Source organism: Canis lupus, chromosome 2 (genome assembly GCF_003254725.2).
Source record: "Canis lupus dingo isolate Sandy chromosome 2, ASM325472v2, whole genome shotgun sequence".
In the NCBI taxonomy this organism is placed as follows: Eukaryota; Metazoa; Chordata; class Mammalia; order Carnivora; family Canidae; genus Canis; species Canis lupus.
In genome coordinates, this window is record NC_064244.1 from 51974389 (window position 1) to 51998292 (window position 23904).

The following is a 23904-nucleotide window of genomic DNA, read 5'->3' on the forward strand; positions in this document are numbered from 1 at the left end:
TATCACAGTAATTTGGATTTCAGTGTTCTTGTGTGTAAACTCTACTACAATTGAAGATTCCTAAGGCCGGGAGCCGGGTCTGCGTTATTCCCTATTTAACCCCCAGGTGCCAGAAACAATGGCCGGTACCAAGTAGGTACTAGATAAATATTATTTGGATAGATGGATGAATGGGTAGATGAATTTACCCACCCTTTTCAGTCACAGGGAGCATAAGGTGGGCCCCAGGGAGCCACCCGCCTAAGAGGAATCCCAGCTCTGGCTTAACTAGGCAGGTCTCTGGTGAGATGTAACAGGGGGGATGCTAAAGTGCTGTCTGGGCCCCGCTGAAATTTAAATTTAAAGAAAAGTCATAAACGCAGGTGAAGAGTTGGGAGAGAGCCCAACACTAGCAGGAACAGAGAGAATTCCATAACTAGAAAACCACCTTTTGTCATATATCTTCGAAAACCAAGTAAGACACAAAAGCGAGTTGGACAAATGGGAAATTAGATTGAGATTAGGAGGCATTTAACACACACAGAGGGATTGACTGGCTGGTTTAAAGCAAAAAAAAAAAAAAAAAAAGTAGAAATACAAAGTAGGTACAACATTAGGGTGGCTTGCACGTCATTTCTGTGCCCCGGAGGAGCATCTCCCAGTGGTGAGAAGCAGGGAGAGGTGTCCTTAGGGTCCAATCTCCCACTCCCCGCCCTGCACCGTCCTGTCCACACTAGTCGGTTCCTGCTGCCAGGTTGCTAATCCAGCTGCAAAGGGCTGCTTCACAGCCTGCCCATTTCCTAGAGGATGCTGAGAATTAGACCCCTCTTCCTCCCATGAAAAAATACTAGCTTGGGTCTTATCCCCTCAAATCTTGATGACAAAGAATCAAACTGAAAACCTCCCTCTACTGGGTCATTTCCATCAGGGGAACAAAATGCTATAATTTTCTCATTTTAAAAATAATAATTTATTGATCTCACCTTCCCTCCAGTTATATTTCCATATACTCCCCATTTTTATTCTCATCTTTACAGCAAACCAGTGAAATGCTTTGTCTCTGCTTGCCATGCCCTCCCATCATTTGAATCTACTCTGTCCAGCTTTGGTCTCAACTATCTCACTGAATCTGCTCTTATCAGGTCACCAGTAACCCTCAAGTTGTTAAAACCAGTGGTGATGTTCAGTCCTTAATTTACGCAGGCACCAGTAGCATTTGATCCCCTGGGTTGTGTCATCCCCCTGGATATTCTTTTTTCTCTGGACTTCTAGCACACCATCCTGTCATGACTTCATTCTGTTCACTAGTCACTGCATCTCGAACACCCTTGCCAGTCTCCTCAGCAACCTGTCCTTCCAGTTGTGGTGCCCCAGACTCAGTCCCTTGTCCTGTCTTCCTCGTGCCGCACTCCCCCACTTGGTGATCTCATCCAGCCTCGGGGCTTTACTGGCGGTTCCTGTGCTGTGGGATTTCCACCTCCAGGTTGCTGGAGATTGCTCTGCTCTACTCCAGCCTGAGAGATCCACCTGCCTCACGATACCTCAACTCAGATGTCCACAAATCCAGGTCGCCCCATCTGCTTGTTCCTGTCTTCCCCACATCAGTAATGGCAACTCCACTTTTACAAATGCTCAGACTCAGAAACCTGATTGCCTCCTTCTTCTCTTATACCCTGGATCTAAACATCCAAAAATTCTTTAGACTCTGTTTTCCAAATACACGCAAATTTAGGCCATTTGCCACTTCCTCCTTGATTACCAGCCTGGTCCAAACTACCAATATCTCTCACCTGGATTAGACGGAGAACATTCTAATGAACAGTCTTGCTTCTGGCCTTGTCCACCCAGAGTCTGTTCTCAACACAGCAGCTAGAGGAGTCCTTTGCAAAAGGAAGTTAGATGGTGTTGCCCCTCTGCTCAAAACTTCCTTTTTTTTTTAAGATTGTATTTATTTATTCATGAGAAACACACACACACAGAGAGAGAGAGAGAGGCAGAGACAAAGGCAGAGGGAGAAGCAGGCTCCCTGCAGGGAGCCCAATGCGGGACTCGATCCTGGGACTCCAGGATCACGCCCTGGGCCAAAGGCAGGCGCTAAACCGCTGAGCAACCCAGGAATCTCCTACTCAAAACCTTCCTGGAGTCCTACACCTCACCCAGAATAAAAACCATGGTCCTCGCAACAGCCTGCGCAGCCTTTGCCATCTGCCCCCCGCCCCTCATCTGTCTACTCATTTCTTAGTCTTTTTCTCATCACCCGCTTCTTCAGCTACTCTGGTCTTCCTCTTTTCCCCAGCCTTGCTCCTGCAGCCTCCCTCAGCCTTAGCAGCTGCTCTTCTCCTGCCTGTGAGTTTTGCCCCTGGACCTCCACGGGGCTTCCTTTCTCATCTCCTTCAGGGCTTTCATCTTCTAAGTGAGGTCCTCTCTTTATTTTACATCCCAGCCATCTCCCCTTCTCCCACTTCCCTCAACCCTACTCTATTTTTTTCTCCACAGTGCCTATTACCATCTGTTTTTATTATTTTTTTGTTGCGTTGTCTGTCTTCCCATGTTATTGTGCAAACTCCATTAAGACAGGGAGTTTCATCTTTTGTATTCTTTTTGCTTTATCCCCAGTGCTTACAACAGTGCCTAGCACATGGCAAGCAATCAGTGAGCATTCATTGAATCAATGAGAAAGCCATTCTGTACCAATGTGTTAATGATTTCTAGTATCTTCATAGGAGTGGCCTAGACTCAACTCATTCCCACAAACACAATTGTCCAACCCAAAAAAGTCATTCTAATGGAGGGATGGGAGATATGCTGTGTCACATAGATTGAGACTGTAGCATCTGACAGGCTAACGGGAAGGCACTTTGGGGTGGTTGGACACTTGTGGTACCCCTCAAATTACACTGCATTGTTGATTGCTATGTGAAAATGACCTAGAGGTGGTAGTAGGCCACAAGCTCTATATGAGTCACACAAAAGATGCAGTTGTTGACTATGTTGATGAATATGACATAATGGACATCATAGTCCCATTGTTTTATGATCTAGTCAGGCCACACTAGGAGTACTGTGTTCACCTCTGGGAGTTACTTTTCAAGAGGACTATTGTTCAGAGAAAATCATCCGGGATAGTGAAGTATCTAACCATGGCATATGAAGAACAATTGGAAGGACCATGGTGCTCAGTGGTTACATTACATTTAAGGACAAAGTCTAGGGATCCCTGGGTGGCTCAGTCGGTTGGTGCCTACCTTCCACTCAGGGCATGATCCTGGGGTCCCAGGACCAAGTCCCACATCGGGCTTCCTAGATGGAGCCTGATTCTCCTCTGTCTGTGTCTCTGCCTCTCTCTCTCTGTCTCTCTCTCTCTCTGTCTCTCATGAATAAATACATAAAATCTTTTTTTTTTAAAAAGAACAAAGTCTAAAAATATGGGCACCTGCAACACCACTCATTCTTTCATCCTTTGTCCATGAACTATATTATTAATCAATCCTGATTCTCTTGCTGAGCTCTTAGCCCTCCAGACAGCCATGATCCAATCCACTGGAGCTGGCAACTGAGACAAAACTTATTAGTTATTCTGGCTATAAAGGAGGTATGATTTCCCCCCAAAACTGAAGCCCTGTGGCATGAAATAACTGACTAGACAAATCCCATCTACTTGCAGAGGGCAAAACCAGAACCAGTTAGTAATAAAAATTCAGGATAGAGGAGCAAAATCTAGCAGTAACAAGTGTCCAAAAGTGAGGTCTTGGAAGGTAGGGAGTCTGGAGGACCACCAGCCAAGGTGGTGGAGGAAATCTCCTTGTTAAGTGGGAACTGGCGTGGGTTACCTCTCACCTTCATCCAGTGGGTGAAGAGTGGATCTTTTCTACTTGGCTCTGTTAGGCAGAGCCAGGAGGCGGGCTGGTAAAGAAAGTCTGCAGAGCAAAACTGTTCACCTTTAAATTGCAGTAATTTTACTGGGAAAGGTAACAGAAAATCAGAACAAAGAAGAGAGTGGGTTAAGCACAGAGAGATAAAGTGATTATTACTAAGCTGAATAACAATAGCAACAAGAACTTTTTTTTCTCCTAACTTTTGGACACTCTTTGCCGTTTATCTTTCCTGTTCCCACATACTTTAACCCCATCTTTCTGGTCAGAAGCCAATTAACTTCGTTAAAAACAGTCGCTGCCAGAAGCTCTGCTTGCTGTGTTCCAAGACTTGGAAATTCCTTCCCTAATGACATAGTAGAAACTCTGTCGCCACAGTTAAGAGCAGGCTAGAGACAATTACTATATTTAAGTCATGCTTTGCAGGTTATCATAGCCACATCTGCAAGCTATTCCCTGTGTAAAGCATTTGGGGTTATTTGCCACAGAAAACTCACTGGAAAGTGCCAACAACTGCATGAGGACCTGTGACTGAGACCATTCGACGTGGCTCCAGAGGACAGACACATAACTTTCTTGTCAGCAACTCCACGCCCACCCCTGCTCCTTGGAGCCAGGCTCCTCTTATCGAGACAGGAAATCTCTAGTTGGGAGGGAATGAAGGGGTGGTGAGGAACAAATCCTCTAGCAGCCATCCACCCACCGGCCTGTAAAAGGAGAGAGGCCAGTCCAGAAAGCTGGTCAGCCTGAAGGCTACCCTCTCAAAAATCTCCCTGGCATTTATAAAAGGAAGAAAAGGAAAGGAGACTTCTGTCCACGATGGCACGTTCAAACAGAAATCAGAGAGTGTGTTGAGTCCCACTGAAGAGTGGACTGCTGGTATCTGTGGCCTCGAGCAAGTGACGGGCCACTCTGAGCCTCAGTTCCTTCATCTATGAAATAGGATACTAGTGCCTAAACTTAGTGCCCTGGGGCTACTGGAAAGACTAAGGCAAAGAATGAATGAGAAAGCACTTTGGAAAAAGTTCTAAGCATTATCCAGTGTCAGAATTACTACTGTGAGCATTCTTTGGAGCCTGCAATGGGAATCACCTGGAAGATTTCATACAGTGATGATTATCCTAAAACCAAGATGAGGTAAAGGCCAGTCTCATCGTAATGCTGTGTTACATGGGATCCTTTGAGAGCATCCTTTCTGAGTTTATCCAGAATGTGCAGCCTTGAGTTCAGTTGCCACCTAAAAATTGAGGGCCATTTGTTGTTTGCAGGAGTGTCTAGTCATATGAATATGTGCTCGTTATAAACCACTTAGGCAAAACTCACACTCTGCTGACCAGTGGGACACCCACTTTGACCTGTACCCCGCCTACCTCTTTGTCTCATCCTCCCTTCTCCCTCTTCCTACCCTCATGGGAGTTAGACCTATCCCTGTTCTGTCACTGGGGTCAAACCCATGGGTTTATCCGGTATACAGACACCTGTATTTCTTTATGGACCGGTTATTCTGGTAGATTTTTTTTTCTCTTAATTAAATCCTTTATGTCTCCATTTACTCTCACCTGCTTGAATTTTAATTTTACTCCAGAGACAGAAGAAACACGAGAAGAAATTAGACTTCTTAAAAACCATTTAAGGAATATTTAGGAAAATGAGAAATTGAGGGCTGGCATATAGGGAAGGGAGAGAGAGCAAAAAGGTAAGATTGTACTACTGGTTCAGATGAGGTTTGTAGATACCACTTAGCTTGCCACTGGTTGCTGTCACCACATATGTGCTGCTTCAACCTGTGGCGGGGCAACTGTTCTGAGAGATTTTCTAAGACTTCCCAACCAGATTAATGAACTGTCCTAGAGTGTGATTTGTATCATGCCTGTAAGATAGAGGGGGGTGTGGGTGGCTCAGGGGGTTAAGTGTCTGCCTTCGGCTCAGGTCATGATCTCGGGGTCCTGGGATGGAGCCCCAAGTCAGGCTCCCTGCTCAGTGGGGATCCTGCTTCTGCCTCTCCCTCTGCCCATCTCCCTGCTCGTGCACTTGCTCTCAAGTAATTAAACTCTTAAAAAAAAAGATACCTGCAATATTTGTTAATCATCAGGCTCTTTAAACATCATGGTCACTATAGTCATGGAATTCTAAGAAACACCAAATACACACTAACACATTGAACAACAGATGAGAGAATGCAGGACCATCTTCTATCACTTAAGCTAAGTCTACCTCCACTCCATAGAACCAAATATTATATCTACTTCTAACCTGTGCTACACTGAGTATATCTTAAGGACATAAATGTGCTAATATATTTTATTACAACAAATTAGAAGAGAAAAAGGTAAATCAGACCCAGCCAGTAGACAAATAAATTCAGCACCTCTAAGCATCACTGTGAACCTGCTCAGTTTACTTCCTATTGTAAATATGGTTACTGTGTAATTTGATGTGTAAAGTCACAACAAGAGTAGTTTTGTGCGCTTATGCTGATTAAGTGCAAATAGATCCCCCAGCATCAATCCAGAAAGCACAGATACAGAGTGGGATGTATATATTTTAGAGGACTGGGCCTCCAGCCATCACTCAATAGATATCCATAGTTTCTTTTCCATGTCCTTTGCATAACCCTTCCAGTCCCTCATTTGGGATTTTAAAATGTATGGGAATCCTATAAATAGCTAGTCCCCAGCTCCACAGAGGTCCGTAAAGATCATCATAGGACACATAAACTATTTTCAATATTTCAAAAATCCTAATAGGGTATCACACATTTGTGTGGTAACTAAAATGCCATTTTCTTTTGGTTATGATCAGCTTAATTTAATTAACCAATGCTAGTTAGATCTGAGTTGGACATGTCTTTTTGTAGATGGTGTATGTGAAACAAGCAATTCTCAGTAAATGCAGTTAGATAAATATGTAAAAAGATAGAATCCACGTACATGGAAATGCCGTAACAAAGGGAAATAGCCCTAAAGCAGTCCTGGCTTGGTGGTGAAAATTGTGAACCCTTCAAGTAGCAACTTCTTGGGAGTAAGTTGTGGAGCAGATTAGAGATAAGAATTATTTCCTGCTGGTATGACCTCTTAGTATAAGGAATTCCCATTGTCCTGATAAAAGTTATGAATGTACTTCCTTAATTCTTATTCTCATCCAAGAGCAACCTCAATGATATTAACTATATGAATAAAATGGTAATTTGCATGCACACAAACACATGCACACACACACAAGCTGTAAACTTCAGAGGAAATATAAAGAGTGTGGAAATGAAAATGATCTTATCTTGCCTGATATGAATGTGAGCCCTTGGTAGGCTATATCTAGAACAGATTGGAAACCTTAGAAATAACCCATTACTGAAGTAATAAGCGGTTCTTTTAAGAGCATCTGTTCAAAGTTACACATACCTTATCAAATTTGAAGGACCTGGGATTTTGTTTGCTAAGAAAAAGATAGCAGATGAAGGTAGCTAAGGAAAAAGTAAGAGCAAATCAAGATACATTTACTCTTCAGACTTCCCACTGAGGCCCAAACAAGTTCACTTGATCAACAATGATATCCATTTCTGGTGTGGATAGCCTATCCTTACTTTATTCATTTGTTGACTTACTCCCTTTACTTGTTTATTTTTCTCTTTTTATATAATAGTCAACAATTTTGACTTCTAAAACCAGCCGTAGAACTGTACAGGTGAATACTGACAAAGAGCTTACAGTAGAATAGAATTCAGTAAAATAAATATGGTTGAACAACAAATACCTATTGATTACCTACTATGCACCAGATACTGTTCTAAGTGCTAGGACACAGCAGATCAAAGCAGATGCCAATTGTCACTCTGGTGCAGCTCATCTCTTGCTGTGAAGATTGTATGGCAAAGATATGCCCGGGGCACTACAGAGGTAAGAGGGTGAGTGGACCAGTCCAGTTTTGGAATCTGGTGGTAGAGTAGATTAGATTTAGTGGCATCCATTGTTCCTCATGCACAACAGCCACCCCAACATAAACCCTCAACCTGTTGAGAGACACTTAGAAAAGTGAGTTTGGGTGAATACCACATTATGTGTTATGAATTTCACAAGACGTTTTCAAGTCATTGATAATAATTAGTCCAGGAATCACCGTTTACCACTATTATCTTCACTGATAACATTTAATCCAGCCAATCAAAAGTGAGCTTTTCACAAGTCTTTAGAAAGCCAAGATATGAAAAGTTGTTAATTCCTACCATTCTCATCTTCCTGGAAGATAGAGCTGACTTCTGTATCAGTTTAGTTTCCAATAAAACAAGGAACATTGAAAAGATTATCTCTGTGATTAGTTCAAAGCCAGACACTTTGAGCTTTCCAATGATGGAGCATAATCTAACATGATCTGCTTATGTGTCGAAAAATGTGTATGTACATTTTTATAAACATGTGCATGTAACGTAATTAAATGTGGCTTAGGAGATATACATGCTATATCATTAGCAGTGGTTGACTCTGGAGTGTGGAAATAAGATTGGCTGTTGGAGAAGAGAGACATTCTATGTGTGGATTCTTATATGATTGGATAATTATATGTTGCTTAGACTGTTTTTAAAATCTGTAACATGCATATAAAGGCATATTTTAATTCTGTAAAAATAATACTAGCTAGTAGATAATTTATTTACCCAAACCACTCAATTTTGTTCTAATCGCCCATGGGCCTTTTTATTTTCAGCTAAATTACATGTGCTTATTTTTTATCATTTACCTGGAGATTTTCCTGATGAGAAAATGCAGAAGCATTAGCAGGAGTTTTGGGAACTGTGGGTTTTGTTAGGGGAAGTGAGGGACGGGGGAGTAGGGGTAATGATAGGCTTGGTCCTTCACCTACTCAGGTTCACTCTGCATTTTCTCATTTGTATAGTAATGTATAAAGGAAGTCAGAAATATTTTTAAAAATTAAAATTGTACAGCTAGAGGAGACTTTAGAGGTAATTTTTTATCTCTAAGGAAAATGAGGCCTAAAAATGTTAAGTGACTCACCCAACATCAGACATGCACTAAGCAATAGGGTGACATTGGAAGCCAGGTCTTTTTGTGCCATGCTATTTCTACTAAACCTCCCTATCTTTGAATCTCCAAAAGACCCATAAAGTCTAATTGAAACAGCTTTAAAATGCAAGGTTTACCAAACCTAAGTGCAGCATCTTACAATTTGGACACCAAATCATGAGATGTTCTGCCTGTAATCACTCAATTTTATGCCAGGTTCACCAAAAATATCTTCTTTAAAGTTTCCCTGGAGGTCCAGGTAATGCTTCAACCTCAAATTCAGGTAATTCTCTTAATAGCGGGGCATTTCCAGTTGGTAGTCTTTTTGGAGAGCAAGCTATGATGTCCCAGTGTCATCTTATTCAGTCCTGCTCAACTGGAGGACATCCAGGTCTGCACCAGGACACCTTCCTTCAATGATGAGTCCAATGTCCTCATCTCTCTTCCTTCAACCTTCTCTCCAAAATGGGGAGCAAATACGAAACTTTAATCCCGTGGTCATCCAGAACAATTTTAGGTGATGTAGACTCCTAGCCCAACTATTTAAGAGTTAAATCCTAACAATTGCACTCCAAAAGTGAGATCTATGGGCAAAAATATGCATTCAATTAAATTGAGCAGTGACAACAGAAAGGGGACCAAATATTTTTATAGGGAAAGTTTGTTAGTTCGGGGATTGGTGAAAGAACCTAAGATTGCTCAAGATCATTTTCAATAGGCCCAATTTGAGAAACAGAAACTTAATCATAAATTTGGTATTGCAATGAACAGTGAAGATATACACGGTTTTCATCATGCACCCTGGCTCAAGCCCGGCATGCATTTTCCAATGTCATTTGTCAAAGCCCTTAAAGCTGAGGCTGTTAACAACAGCAGAAGAGCGCCTGTGAGTCACCACCCAGGCCTGCAGCAGAATGCCATGTACAAGCTACATTGACCTAATTGGACTGAAATTCAGAAGCTGCACATTGACCTCCGAAGCAAGGACATTGGCTGTGCTTCTGGAGTCGACCCTCAGTTCACAAAGATACGAATTTGGACTAACTCCCATGCCCCTCATTTCTTCAAGTTCACTCAGGCAAAGACATTTTTTTCAAACAATTGTGTAAACAATTGAGTGGCGTCCTGACATCAGCTGGGCAACCCAAGGGGCTCTTCCCTGAAATCCTCTTCTGTGTCACTCATTCTGTCTCTCCAGTCAACCACACATCAATTTCTCAAGCCCTGTGGGGATGTTGGGGATCGATACCTAATAGTTTGCTATCTTTGCCGCCTTGCAGATGGTCGCAGGATAGAAGATAGGGATACATTTATCCCCGAAGGGGAATATCTTTTGATACAAGGTGAAAACATTTAAAAACCGAAGAAGACTGCAAAAAAAAAAAAATGACATACTGGGTGATGCTGTTCTCCAGGAGGTATTTTTTACTCAGCTTGCTTCTCAGCACCCATAATGAGATGAGTACTATTCTCGGGAAAAGCAAAAACTTGTCACTATCTAAAGCTTCATCTACTTAAAAAAGAATATAGTGTATACATAAAGGACTCATTTACGGTATAATTGTCTACAACTGTACAGTTATTTTCCTGCATGAGTCTAACAGTTTCATAAATCTATATAAATGGAAAGATCTCCAAATTTCAGGTTAGGATATGTTTATGTATAAAATATACTTTTTTTCTCCATATAGTATCATGTTCACAATAAATGCTATAAAAAATAGTCTAGGTTATTCCTAGTTGTGTTATATTTTCCTAAGAGTTTTAAACAGGGATTTAGAATGATCTTAAACTGGAAGAGGTTGCTACCTTTATTAAATTGTCATTTTAGTAGAACCAGCTAAATCTGGATGCCAAATCCAGGAACTTCTTTTCAGCTTTGCTGAGATATAATCGACGGTATTGCACTGTGTTAGTTTAAAGGTGAACTACATAATGACCTGACTAAAAAAAAAAAAAGTTTTTTTCCTTGTGATGACAACTCTTAGAATCTACTCTCCTAACATCCAGCAACTTTTTTGACCTAGAAATGTTTGAGTCCATGTGATCAGAGTATCTGTGTCCTGTTTTTTTTTTCTTTTCTTCTTCTTCTTCTTCTTTTTTTTTTTTTTTTTTTTTTGAAAATTGGGAATATGTTGCATTCCAGCTCCCAGAAATCAGAAGTACCCTTGAAATAATTAAAAGTTTGTTACCCCATCATATGCACAGAGATGAAAGGTGCAAACAGCACCCGGCTTCCAGGATGTTCCCCTACTAGGCAAAGGGAATGAACATAATGGTGAACCGCTGACAGGGCTGTCCTGTTCCTCCCAGGAACTCTGACTTTCCCTCTTGGCAGCTCAGCCAGCTTAGCCTCAACATTCTAATTGTACCTCCATTTTGCTTTTCAACTCTCCACAGGTACTAATTATCTTCAATTTATGATCACTGTGAAGCAGCAAATCAAGTTCCTTGTGTTTTTTTTTTTTCTTTCTCAACATTTTGTAAGAAGTGGGTCAAAATGGAAAATGTTGGACGTTCTAGAATTCTGATTTTTATTTTAACCAGCAGTGTATCAGGCACTTGCCTTTGAAAATTTATCATGGGGATGGGGGTTGCCTGAGTGGCTCAGTTGGTTGAGTGAGTGACTCTTGATTTTGGCTCAGGTCATGATCTTGGAGTTGTGGAATTAAGCCTCGTGTAGGGCTCCATGCTCAGCGAGGAGTCTGCTTTGGATTCTCTCTCTTGCTCTCCCTCTGCCCCTCCTCCCATTCATGCCCTTTCTTTCTTTCTCTCTCTCTCTCTAAAATAAATAAAACCTTAAAAAAGAAAAAACAAAGAAAACCTATCATGGCACTTACAGGTTTCCCTTGAGGCTTTCTGAGATTCCTGCCCCTTCACTTGGCTTCACTACCCCTCATGGCTGGCATTCGGAGTTGATATGAAGCCCCATCTGCATAACAGCAATAGACAGGGAGGTAGTGTGAGTGAGCACGTGTTTATCCTCACACATTCCTCTCTGGTGATCTTCCCTTCAAAAGACAGTTGAATAAGAAGTTTCCAGATATGATTTAACAGAACCAAATATTTGGATTTTTTTTAAATGAATACTAAAATTCTGACTCAATATGGTACCACAAGCCAAGATGACAGAAGGTGATGCGTATGATGACAACTCATGATACAGACAAGTGAATGAAATTTCTTTTCACAGAAGAACATTCAAAATGTGGTCCACGTGCACTATTTAGAAATGTCCTCGTTAATTAAGGAGTGAAACTATAGTTTTTAATATAGTTACAGATTCATGCAGCCGTTTAATCTCCAAAAATTTCAGTTGACTACACAGATGGATTTATAACAACCTCTAATGGGTGTAACTTAAGATGGAACAGATGACTCTACCAACGGATTAATCAACCTCTTCCAAACTGCAAATTAAAAAAGAAACAAATCAAACACTGCATTTTCCTCGCAGATGTTAAGCAAAACATATTCAGTCTTACTTCTATAATTACAGCATTAGGAGAGATTTACCAACATCAAAGTAAATAAAAACACACCAAATGAAAGCTGATGAAAAACTAACAAGAGAATGAATAATAATTTTTTTTTAAATCTCACAGCCATAGAATCTCTTATTGATTTCAATTGTGCATTCCTTCCTTTCACACGGAGAGGCCTGGAGTTAAAATAAAAATACAGGTCTTGAGACCTCGGCGACGTTCGAACCACACAGTATCTGACTACATTCATCTCCAGCATCTGCAGTTCATTTTTTTTTTAATCAAATGTTTTTGTTGTTGACTTCGTTGTTTTGGCCAACTTTCATTTAAGCATTTTTAGCACCAGAATAAAAGACACAAACAAACAAACAAACAAAAAAACATCAGTAGGGATGCCCCACATCCAGGATATTTGAAACAAATGCTCCAAATTGGCCTTGGCAGGGGTTGTACTGAGTTCAGATAGCAAGTTGTCACAAGTGATTTCCTATCAGTGACCCCCCTACCGGAAAACAGATGAGGGTCAGGGAGGACACTACTCTCCCAACAGATTTAGTAGCCAGCACCCCATCCCTTCATCTCCCCAAGGCCTCACCACCCTAAGTAAGTCACCATAGGATGGCCTACAGTCCGGCAGAGGCTGGACACCCCTGGTGCTGACTCAGTCTCCCCATGGCAGCCCTGCAGCAGGCCTTCCCATCGCCACGCAGCACTCCCAGCAGGACGGAATGATAGAGCTGCGGTGAATCAAAGCTCTAACTACTTCAGCTCCCGCCAGTCTGTCTCCACTCAAAGCGTCCATTTAGCCGGGAAGCATAGCAAAATTTATAGCCTGCACTTTTATAGTGTGGTGCTTCGACCCTGCAAGGAACCCTATACTCATGCCTGAAACCCTTTGAGGAGGGCAGACCCTCAATTTGTTGTAACCTATAGGCAAGTGCAGCCCGGGCTGCAAGTGGGTCTGAGATGAATCAGTTTGACGTTCACGAACCTCCTTAACTGTTACTTTGCATTTTACTTCTGCAGATGCCACAGGTTTATGAAACGATTGTCGCCAGCAATAATTCCATTTTTTCTATTCATTTCTTTTTTTGCACAACATATCTGTCAAGAATTTCAGATGCTGAATGTTGTCTGGGGAAATACTTCTAGAATGTCGATATGGAATGTCTTCCCCCGCACCCTCTAATTTTCAGAGTATTTGTTGATGAGGCTGGTGAGGAGATTCATGAAAATACTTGGTGTTCTCTTTATTCATACTCTCCAGAGTCCTGCCCTGGCACACCATAAAAATATATGGCATTGCTCCCCAAACCCCTGTAATATCCTAATCCACTTCCCTGCTTTAGTTTTTCTCCCTGGCAATTAGCACCATTCAACATACTATGTATAATACACAATATATACGTATCATTTATTTTGCTATCGTCTGTCTTAGTGCAGTGGAAGTGGCGTGAAGACTGGGATTTTTGTATGTTTTGCTTACTGCTGTATCTCCAGAACCTAGAACCAGACCCAGCGTTAGTAGGTGCTCAGTAAACACTTGCTGAACAACTGTCTTGCCATCATCATAAATTATTGATGTCAGGCAACGATTACCCTAGTTCATTTCTTTACTCTTAATAGTCTTCCATCCCAGACTCGCAGAGCCCTCTCCTAAAGCATCAGGCCCGGCCCAGACCTTTGTTCATCATTCCCGTCCCATCCCCATCCGTAAATCTCACCTACTCTAGTCCTGGTGGCTAATGTGATAAACTAAACCTGCAGGATAATAGCAGTTGAATGTGCTAACCAGTCACACACAATAAATAGTCATTTCGTGATTTAAAACTTAAACCTCAGGCAGTGGCTACTCAAATCCCAAGCGGCCTACCCTTGTCTCTCTGTGCCATTAGGACAATGGCAGGGAGGTGAGAGGGAGAAACCATCACAGGCTTCCAGCTCGGCCTGCGAGTGTTGGGCCAGTCATACCTAGGGCCCCGTCACAGGGCCCGGGGCTCGGTACACTTTTTCTGTAAAGAACCAGAAGGGGGCCCTGGGGGCCATACTCGTGCTGTTGAGGTGTGAGCACAGCCGTACACAGTCGAATCCTGGCTGTGTTCCTGTAACACTTCGGTCACAGAGACATGTTTTCATGTCCGTGGGCCATAGTTTGTGACCTCTGTTCTGGGACCAGGGGGAATGTGAAACAATCCCAAACCCTTCTCTCCAGGCTCTTCCCATCTAATATAGTTGTGTTGCTTGATCAATGCATTCAGATGTGGCCAGTAATCAAAAGTATCTGCACACCTAATGGTTATTTTTTATAAAAGGAAAAGAAAGATGATACCCACTGCTTGAAAATCACCATTCCTTCTCTTTGTAATGTGTTCATATGTACTGCCTGGCCCCTACCCCTCTCCCCCTATCCCCCCCTCCCACCCCATAGCCGCCCTGGAGGTACTCTGCTCTGACCCCCACTTCAGGAGCTACAGCGCTTCAGCAAATGCTCTTAGGTGATGGCCTCCAGGGACAAGTGCCGTCAGGATCTGCTAGTCTTTCTCTAAGGCCATAGTCTTCCTGGCAGCACCAAGGGGGACTAGGACCTGGTCCCTTCACCCAACCCCTACAAGAAGACCCCCCACCTCCCACAGGCACTTCTGCTCTAGAAACCCCCAGGCCCCCTTTCTCCTTCCTTTCCTTCTCCTAAGGTTTTCCCTGCCCAAGCCTGTTCCCTCTCTCATCTTTCACAGACCTTACCCCCCTCAGTACCCCCACCAAATCAAACCACCATACTCCCAGTTCCTCCCGCTGTCTGCCTCCCATCCCCACCACAGCCTACCCTCATTCTATTGAACTCTAGATGCTTGACACATTCATGTTATAAACCAAACCCCAATGTGGGTCAACAAATCTTGGGGTAGAAACAAACAAAAGGAAATGTCTTCTGCCTCTTCTCAGGGATTCCTTGGTCTGGTTTTAAATATTTAAATGTACTCTTCCCAAAATGTTCTCAGATTATTGTTAGGAAATCGGAGGAGTGATTGTAGCAGCTGCTCAGTTCATCTCATACATACAGAGGATCAGGGTGGTGTTGAGAGGCAGTGCCCCCAGATACAGGACATGGCCAAGCAGCAGCATCTGGCCAGAGGTCCCGAGCGTCACTGCTCAGCTGAGACCTACACGGCGAGGACCTCCCAGGACCTGGGAGAGGTGAAAGACATAGGACCCAAACCTATTTAGATGAGAGACACCAAGTATAAGGAAACTCAGCTACAACTACTTTGGAGACCATCCAGAAGCACAGGTGTCCAAGCGCCAGCTGCCTTAGATCCCCAATGCCAAAAGCTTTCAGTTCCCCAGAATGAGCCAAGGCTCCCTTCTCTGCACCCTGCAGGCAGAGTGCCTTTCCTTAGAGAGGAGGGTTTGAGGTTTGAGGTGCCCTACTCGGCCTCCAAAAGGGCCACAGAAAAGCCCAGGGTCTCAGTAATGATGGTGGCAGCTGCTCCCAGGGGAAGTTTGGTTTCTGCAGTGTAGCTGACAGTATGAAAACAGGAGGATGTAGCACTGAGGACAGGAGAAAGAGGAGGGGCAGGAGGAGGAGAGACAGAAGGAAACAAAGTCAGATGTAAAACCAATTAAAGGGTAAGACGTTTGTTCAAGGCACTGGTAATGAGTTAATCATTGCCGTTGATCATTACCTTCTGTTGGCTCTTGACCACCTGAGACCTTGAAGAGAGCCAACAGTTCTTGTGATAAGGCAGGCTCTCCGGGGGCCCGCAGCTCTGGGAATCCATGCGTGAGAAATACAGCCAAGTCATTCCATCAACCTGGGACTCGGTCTCCTTATCTCAAGAGAAGTGAGGCTGGTATTCCATGAAGACTCTGAGCCCCATCACAGCTCCCATTCTGTGATTAGGTATGACCCGAAAAGCAGGCCAACCCCCACCCAGGGGGCTTACCAATTCCTACCTGTTTGCATTCCTTACAAACCTTGCAGAGGGTTTAGGGGCCAAGCCTGGAAATGGAATGTCTTCTTTCCTCCCACATACTACCAACTGAATGAGAGGCAGATTAGGGAGGGTAGAAAGAAAGGGATGGAGGCGAAGGGGGTGGGTTATCACTTTGTTCTCCGATGGTCAGGTGGACAGTGGCTCTCTCACTGCATCAGAAGGTTCGGGAAGATGCAGGGAATGGGTCAAAACTGGACCTGTTGAGACTGAGTTACATGGAGGGCAATAAGCAGAGGTTACAGAGAGATTTCTGGAGGCACTCTTTTTTTTTTCCAAATGGGGAAATTTATGCCCGGGGAGGTTATGTAAACCAGTCAGGGAGGAGTCAAGGCCCAGATGTGCTAATTCCTAGTCCATTGCTCTTTCCACTCCACCCCTGCCTTCGAACTTTGTAGTAATGACAAGAGAGGGTCTCTCTCCCTCATCCACTCGTAAATCACTCATTAGTCTCTGTGGTTATTCATTTAAATGTGTGGAGAGGATAAGCCTCAGGGAACTTCATGAGGGATGCAAAAATCATCTTCGACTGTAGGCACTTACACTAGTTTCTAGTTGATGTAGACTAACATTCCATAATTTGATAGATCTGTTCCATTTTTAGTTCAAAGTATATGGAGCTAATTTACTCAGACTCTACTTGGTTCCAGTTTCTCAACATCCGAGTTTATCAAAAATATCCTCAGTGTGATTCACATGCCAACTTCAAGAAGGTGTGGTCATAAAAAAAAAAAATGCTATTCAAACCTTTCCCGAATATCCTCCCTTTCCCCATCCCTAATTCAATTCCAGGTATAAAGCACACACACAGAGAAGGCGTCTTCCCGGAAAGAGGTCCCCCACTTTCTCAGGAAGGGGCATCGAGGGAGCCATCAGGTTTCACTTCATAGGAATTCATTGATCCTCAGATTTTGCTCATGGTAAAGGCAGAGGCAGCAAATGTCGTGAGAAAAGTCACATTTTCCAATGTTTTCCCAGGATGTCTCACACAGTAACCATCCCTCTACAACAGATTTCTCTCTGGACTCTTCAGAGAGCTGTGCCCGATGTCTGAACTTTTCAAGTAGCCACCTAAGAACTCACAGCATCGTTGAAGTGTGCTACATTTTTTTTTCTTTTTCTTTTTCCAGTCCACATTTGCCAGGTTAAACAAGAGTGGAAACCGGACGAGGTACACTTGCAAGAATTTCTCAATCTGCCTTGCAAGAAGCTAGATTTTCAGTACATCTGCCCCCTCCTTGTCTTGTTGTTCAAGTGTTCTTTCTGGGGAGCTCTCCAGTGAAACAGCAGCATCTGGCCTTCGACAAAGATTAAAAACCTGAGGGAAAAAGACCCCCCACCAGTACCACCACCACCAACCCTTTGCTGAGAAGAGGCCGAAGAAGCTGCTGGAGGAGTCACACTTAGAAAAAAAAAGCATTAGCAAATATAAAATGTAATTTGCTGTATGTGAACCTTAGTAAGAAAAAAAGAAAAAAAGAAAAAGCCTAATATTTACACAGCTCCTTCCACTCCATGAACTTCAAACATGACCTCCCCCTTTTCAGCAGGCAACCTTGGATTCACTGACTCATCCTTTTCCTACCAGGGCAGTTTCTGGCCAAGTCACACTCCATTGGCTTCCTCCGCAACATCCCTAAGCGAGACCCGGCCTTCTCTTTCCACTTCTGACATTCCTGCTGGGAGTCGGTCATCTCTCACCCGCTGACTTCTCCTGTTCCTTGTCCGAGGTTCACAGAGATGGCCAGCACGTTGAGAGCTCATTCTGGCGGAACTGAAATTCAGCAAATTGCTTTGCAAGTGCTCCTAGAGACCGAGTCCATGCCTTCTAGAGAGAATCCACTGAATTCTTCCTGAGCTCCCTTTAAAGTCCTTCCCTTGAATGTGACCAGCGGAAATCCCTACAGTCTACATTGTGCCCCACTTTTCTTTTTTCTACCTGAGATGGAGAACTACTGGTGCCCAGTTTCGTGTGTTCCCCCTTGGTTACATTAGTCAATAGAAATAAATTCTTAATCTTTCAGTTTACCTGACCAAGCAAAACACCTCTGGTGTCTTTAATCCTTTTTCACAGTCTTACTTGATGCCATGTCCTACTGTTTTCATCAAGCTTTGCTTTCCCTCCTCACTTGGACCATGGAGCTGCCAACTGAATACAGTCCTCTCTAGATGATGTGACCATTGCTGATACATTGGAGATACCCTCCTGGCTGCTTCATTTATTTACGCTCCAGCCTTGAACTGGCCTTTTGAAAACCTGCTTTTGGTTTTCTGACTGTTTAACTTTGAAACCCAATTCCTTTAACATATATAACACCAACATTGCCTCTGTGGAGTTTCTTTTTCCCCAGCCTGCCCCCATTGGGCTGGCTTCCTCCCAGCAATCTGACAAATTGATTCTGAGATCTAATGCTACCCTTCCCTGTGACTTTTCCCTGATGGGAGGAAATGAGTCTGGCTGGGAAAACTCTGCCCATAAAGTCCCCAGAATTGTCAGGCTTTTCTTTGGGTCATCAGTATCAATATTAGTTCCCAATATTGTCTGCTTCCCCACACTTTGCTCAAGGGAATTTAGAGAAATATATAAAACTTTAAAATCAAGACCAGATTCTCAAACCTTAGGTATGGACATCTTTTAAGAAAAAACAATTCTTAAGATAAATGTGCTAACCTCAATTATTTAATTAAAATTATTTAATTAAAATTATTTTAATTAAAATGTTACTTAAATATCTACATGCATATAAATTCAGGCATTAACTCCTTATATCCATAGCTTTTAAACTATCAAATCAAAATATAATTATGAATTCAGCATAAATTGAAAATGCATAAAATTCAAATGAAGTAACATAGGCAATGAATTTGCATTGTGGGAATGAAATCTTCTTGCTCAATGTGAAAAGGGTGCCAATTGCCATGGCCAAGATTCTTTTAAGTTTCCTGCACCTGCAGTATTATTTGTGATGTCATGATTCCATTTTCCCAACATATTTTTTCATCCTACTTTCTCCAAACCTGTTTCTTGAGAACACTGTAATGTATTTTGACCTTCACTTGACCAGAACCCATCAATTAGGGGGTTCAACTTACCTCTCTTCTTGTCTGCCAGCATTTTGGGTTACACTGCCTTTAACTCAGGTCATGATGCTGGGGTCCTATGATCAAGTCCTGTATCAGGCTCCCCACAGGGAGTATGCTTCTCCCTCTGCTTATGTCTCTGCCTCTCTCTCTCTCTCTGTTTCTCTCATGAATAAATAAGTACCATCTTTAAAAATATAAAAAAATAATAAAAGTTACTTAAAATCCTTTTAGAGATCAAAAAGCTATCTGAGATGTACATTTGCAAATCTGAAAATACATGCAGGGGCTGAAATCTATAGACGTAGGTTCATCATGCAGATAATCCAAAATGTACTGCTTCTTTGCCATTCAAGTGAAAATATAAAATTTAAAGATTTTCATTAGGAATCCACAACCCAGGAGAACATGACCACAGACTTCGAAAGAGAGAAGTTTAGTTTGAAAAACAAGGAAGAGGTTGGAGGAGAAAGAAGCCTTGGAAAAACCTATGGACACTAGATCGTCTTAGTTAATCTGTCAACTTGCAAGGAGGAAAGAGAGACCTAAGAGGTTAAACTGTTGGTTGGGAACAGCTCCAGGTCTCTGGATACCAACTTTGTGCCCCTTTCTGCTATATCAGCATTTACCAAGCTGTTTTATATTTTATGATGCCACCTCGCATCAATAATTTGCATACACAAAGCCAACTGACTCTCCAAAAAAATTCTAATAAGCCAACACATCATATTTTTTACAATAAACCAAATAAAATACTTATACGTCCACTTAAGTTGCCATTAGTTGTCTCTTGACAGTTTTAAAGACTGCCTAGAGCTTCTAAGTGTGTTCAGATCTCTACCATTCTAAAGGACCTCCATATTCCTTCCCAAATTATTCCTCCCCTTATTTCAGGTACACTTTCTTAAAAAATGAAGTAGAATTTGATGTCTCCATTTGTTGGAGTAACCCACACACATGGGCTTCTGTTCTCATGACTCCATTGAAATTGTCCCCTCCAAGGCCATGCGAGACCCTTGTCTCATCCAGTGGACTCTGTATTACCCTATCTGGCCTTCCCAAAGGACATGAAACTCCTTCATGACTTATCTTTTCTTTTTTTTTTCCAAGATTTTATTAATTAATTAAGTCAGAGAGAGAGAGAGAGGGAGGTGCAGAAGGAGAGAGAGTGTCTCAAGCAGATGCTGTGCTGAGCGCCAGAACTGAATGTGGGATTCGATCTCATGACCCTGAGTTCATGACCTGAGCCCAAATCAAGAGTCAGACACTTAAGCTACTGAACCACCCAGGTGCCCCTCTTCCATGGTTTTTCCCACGTTTCTCTCCCTTTTGTCTGTCGGCTCTTCTGATTGCATTGTCATTGCATTGCATCGTCATTGTCTTTTCTGGTTTCTTTTCCCCACTTTATAAATATTGATATTCCTTAGGATTCCATAATGGACCTTGTTCTTTCCTTAAGATTTCATGTGGCTCCATGTCTGATGGTGGCCAACCAAATGTGTCCTTGCAATTCATCTTTTTCTGGAGTCCAGATACATAGTTCTGAGCAACTTTAACTTTAAAAGACAAGCAGAAGATTCATAGCCTGCAAAAAGCAAGAGACTTGGTGATAATAGTTTCTACATGGAAAGTAACAGGGGAAATGAAGAAGTTTCAAAGAGAGGGTAGTCAGCTGGTTCAGATGCCATGGTGATGTCAAAAAAGATAGGAATGGAAGTATTCTTTAGACAGCTAATTGGAGGTCACTGGAGGCCAGTGGGATGCACTGGCCTTTGTGGGATCCCAAATGCAGAATGAAGTGGGTTGGTGAGTGAGTTAGAAGAGAAAAAATACCGACTGTAAATGTAGAAAAGTTACAGCAACTTAACTGGAGAAGCAAGGGATGAGAAAACCAAGGAGAAGAGCCAGCTCTGTCGTTGACTAGCAGTGACGGAGGCAAGGGTGGTGGCGGCGTGCCTCTAGCTGACTGACAGAAAGGGCAGGTATTCAAAGTGTCCCCACTGAATGGTACATCTGCCTTCTTGGAAATAGGAAAATAAGAGGTAAGATTGTCTTCTGAGGTTCATAGAGAAAATGGTGAGAGTTTTGAGGAGAGTTTAATAAAAGAAGGACCTGACCAGGCTCCTACTTAGGCTCTCACATCTCCTACAAGCTGTTGTTAGAGAGATGTTTCTGAAATATAGATCCAGTCATGACACTTCTTGGCTCCCAGTTTCCCACAAGATGAAAACCTCCCCCGTAGCATGGTGCCTGGAGCCCTCTGTGATACAGCTCCCCTCTCGGCCTGCCCTTGCCACACCACCGCCACCTCTCCCACCTGGCTTCCAGCACCAGGATTTTCTAGAGCTCTCTAGAATTCCCCTAACCTCACTACTCATCCTGGAAAACTGCCATCCACCCTTCAAAATCAAGTTTAAGAATTTCTAATTGGTCCTAGGTATAGTTTATTTTTCTTAACCTGTTTCCCTTTGCTCCAATTTCACCCCTTCTTAATTTTTTTTTATTTTTTATTTTTAGAGATTTTCTTTATTTGAGAGAGTATGAGTGCTGGGGGAAGTGGCAATCGGAGAGGGAGGAACAGACTCCCCCACTGAGCAGGGAGCTGGATGCAGGGCTTGATCCCAGAACCCTGAGGTCATGACCTGAGCCGAAGGCAGACACTTAACTGGCTGAGCCACCCAGGCGCCCCCACCCCTTATTTGTTATTGCGTTTATTTACCTTTGCACTTTGACTGTTAGGTATCTCCATATAGTGTCTCAAACCTCTCTGGGGCACTTCTTTCAATTATTTAACTAAGTAGACAAGTTCATTTATATTATGCGCAAAATATAATCTATAATTTCGAGAAGCTCCCAGGGCAACAGTCCACCACAACATGGTGTGACTCGCTGTGGAAGAAGGTTGACTGAGCTACCCCCAGAGGAGGAGAGAGAGTGAGGCAGATGAGAAAGGTACAGGAGGCCCCTGAGGGCTTCGTGTGTGTGTTTACATGTGTGGTACTGCCCCCTCACAAAGGGGTTCCATGGTAAGTTCCATGAAGGCCAGGGTGGAGCCTTGTCCAGGAGGGTGTCCCCAGCATTGACTGTCACAGTGTTGTTGCTCAGCAAGGTTAAACATTCACTGTATTGAGGAAATCATTCTTCTTCCTTTCAGGAATTCATGGACACCTGATGTAGTTTGTTTCCATCAGAAAGATTACTCACTTTTTCTAATGTTTTGTGCCTTCCTGAAAAATGTGTTCATGACCCTTGAGGGAAAAAAAGAAGTCCTTTCTGATGCTACTCTGGAAGTCAAGTCATTCCTGCCCTCCCCACTGTCATCTGTTTCTTGCTCTGGTCTTCTGTTTCCTTAATTATTTTTTTTAAGATTTTATTTATTTATTCACGAGAGAGGGAAGTAGAGACATGGGCAGAGGGAGAAACAGACTCCCTCCACGGAGCCTGATGCGGGACTTGACCCCAGGACCCTGGGATCACAACCTGAGCCGAAGGCAGACGCTCAACCACTGAGCCACGTAGGTGCCCCTGTTTCCTTAATCCTTGATTCAACTTCTTTCACTAAGGGCCAGCCCAGGGTCAGCTCTTCTTCTGTGCCCATCACCATAGATTCAGTATCTTCCTTCCTTCATTTCTTTTTTATAAACTAATAGTTTGTCAATTTGCCTAAAAAGAAATATCTGTGACCATTTTGCAGGACTTTGTTTTTAATTCAAAGGAGAGAAATAAGAAGAAAAAAGCCCCACTTTCCCCCTTTCAAGATAGTTCTTGCACATCATTGTTTGGTGCTCAACCTAGCATGACTTCTACTTTATATATTTGGGTTGCTAAAGAGCAGAGTCACTGTTATCTGTCTAATTCAAAATCATGATTTTCCTCTGAACTGTTCTAATCTAGGCTTTGCCAGCAGATGGGCTTATACCTAAAATAAGACTAGCTTCTCGCTTACTGGTTTTCTGTTTAAATTCTTTTTTATAGGAAGATGAAAGCCTAGGGGTTGAAATTTTCACTTTTCCTGTGATTATTTGTTGCAGAAATTTCTGGACTTGAGATTTGCAGCTGCAAAATATGCACCTGCAAAGGCTGCAGTATCCAGTCTCACTTGTCCACATGCCTCTCTCGGCTCACCTGCTCCTGATAATTCTAGATGATTCTAGACACCATTTTTTTTCCTAAGGTGGGAACCATACTCCTGCAATAAAGCCCTCTCTTGCAGACCATCCATGTCTTTCAGGTCATGTGTACATTCCCCTTTCCTCCAAAGACTAATTTTCAGCAACAAGACAACTGTTCTTATATATTTTTAAAGATTTTATTTATTTATTCATGAGAGACACAGAGAAAGAAAGAGAGAGAAACAGGCAGAGGGAGAAACAGGCTCCATGCAGGGAGCCGGACGTGGGCTGATCCCAGGTCTCCAGGATCACACCCTGGGCCAGAGGCGGCGCTAAACCACTGAGCTACCTGGGCTGCCCCAACTGTTCTT

General features: G+C 42.8%; 1 long non-coding RNA gene across 4 annotated transcripts in view; it reads right to left on the reverse strand.

Annotated features, from left to right (window-relative positions):
* Positions 1-23904, reverse strand: part of LOC112660201 (uncharacterized) — a 53256-nt gene that overhangs the window by 19669 nt on the left and 9683 nt on the right. The window contains exon 1 of one of the 4 annotated variants that reach the window (XR_004814097.2): positions 1770-1862. The exons of the other annotated variants lie outside the window; for them this stretch is intronic. This is a non-coding gene — a long non-coding RNA (uncharacterized LOC112660201). Of the gene's footprint in view, positions 1-1769; positions 1863-23904 lie in introns of those variants that run through there. 4 annotated transcript variants of the gene reach the window in all.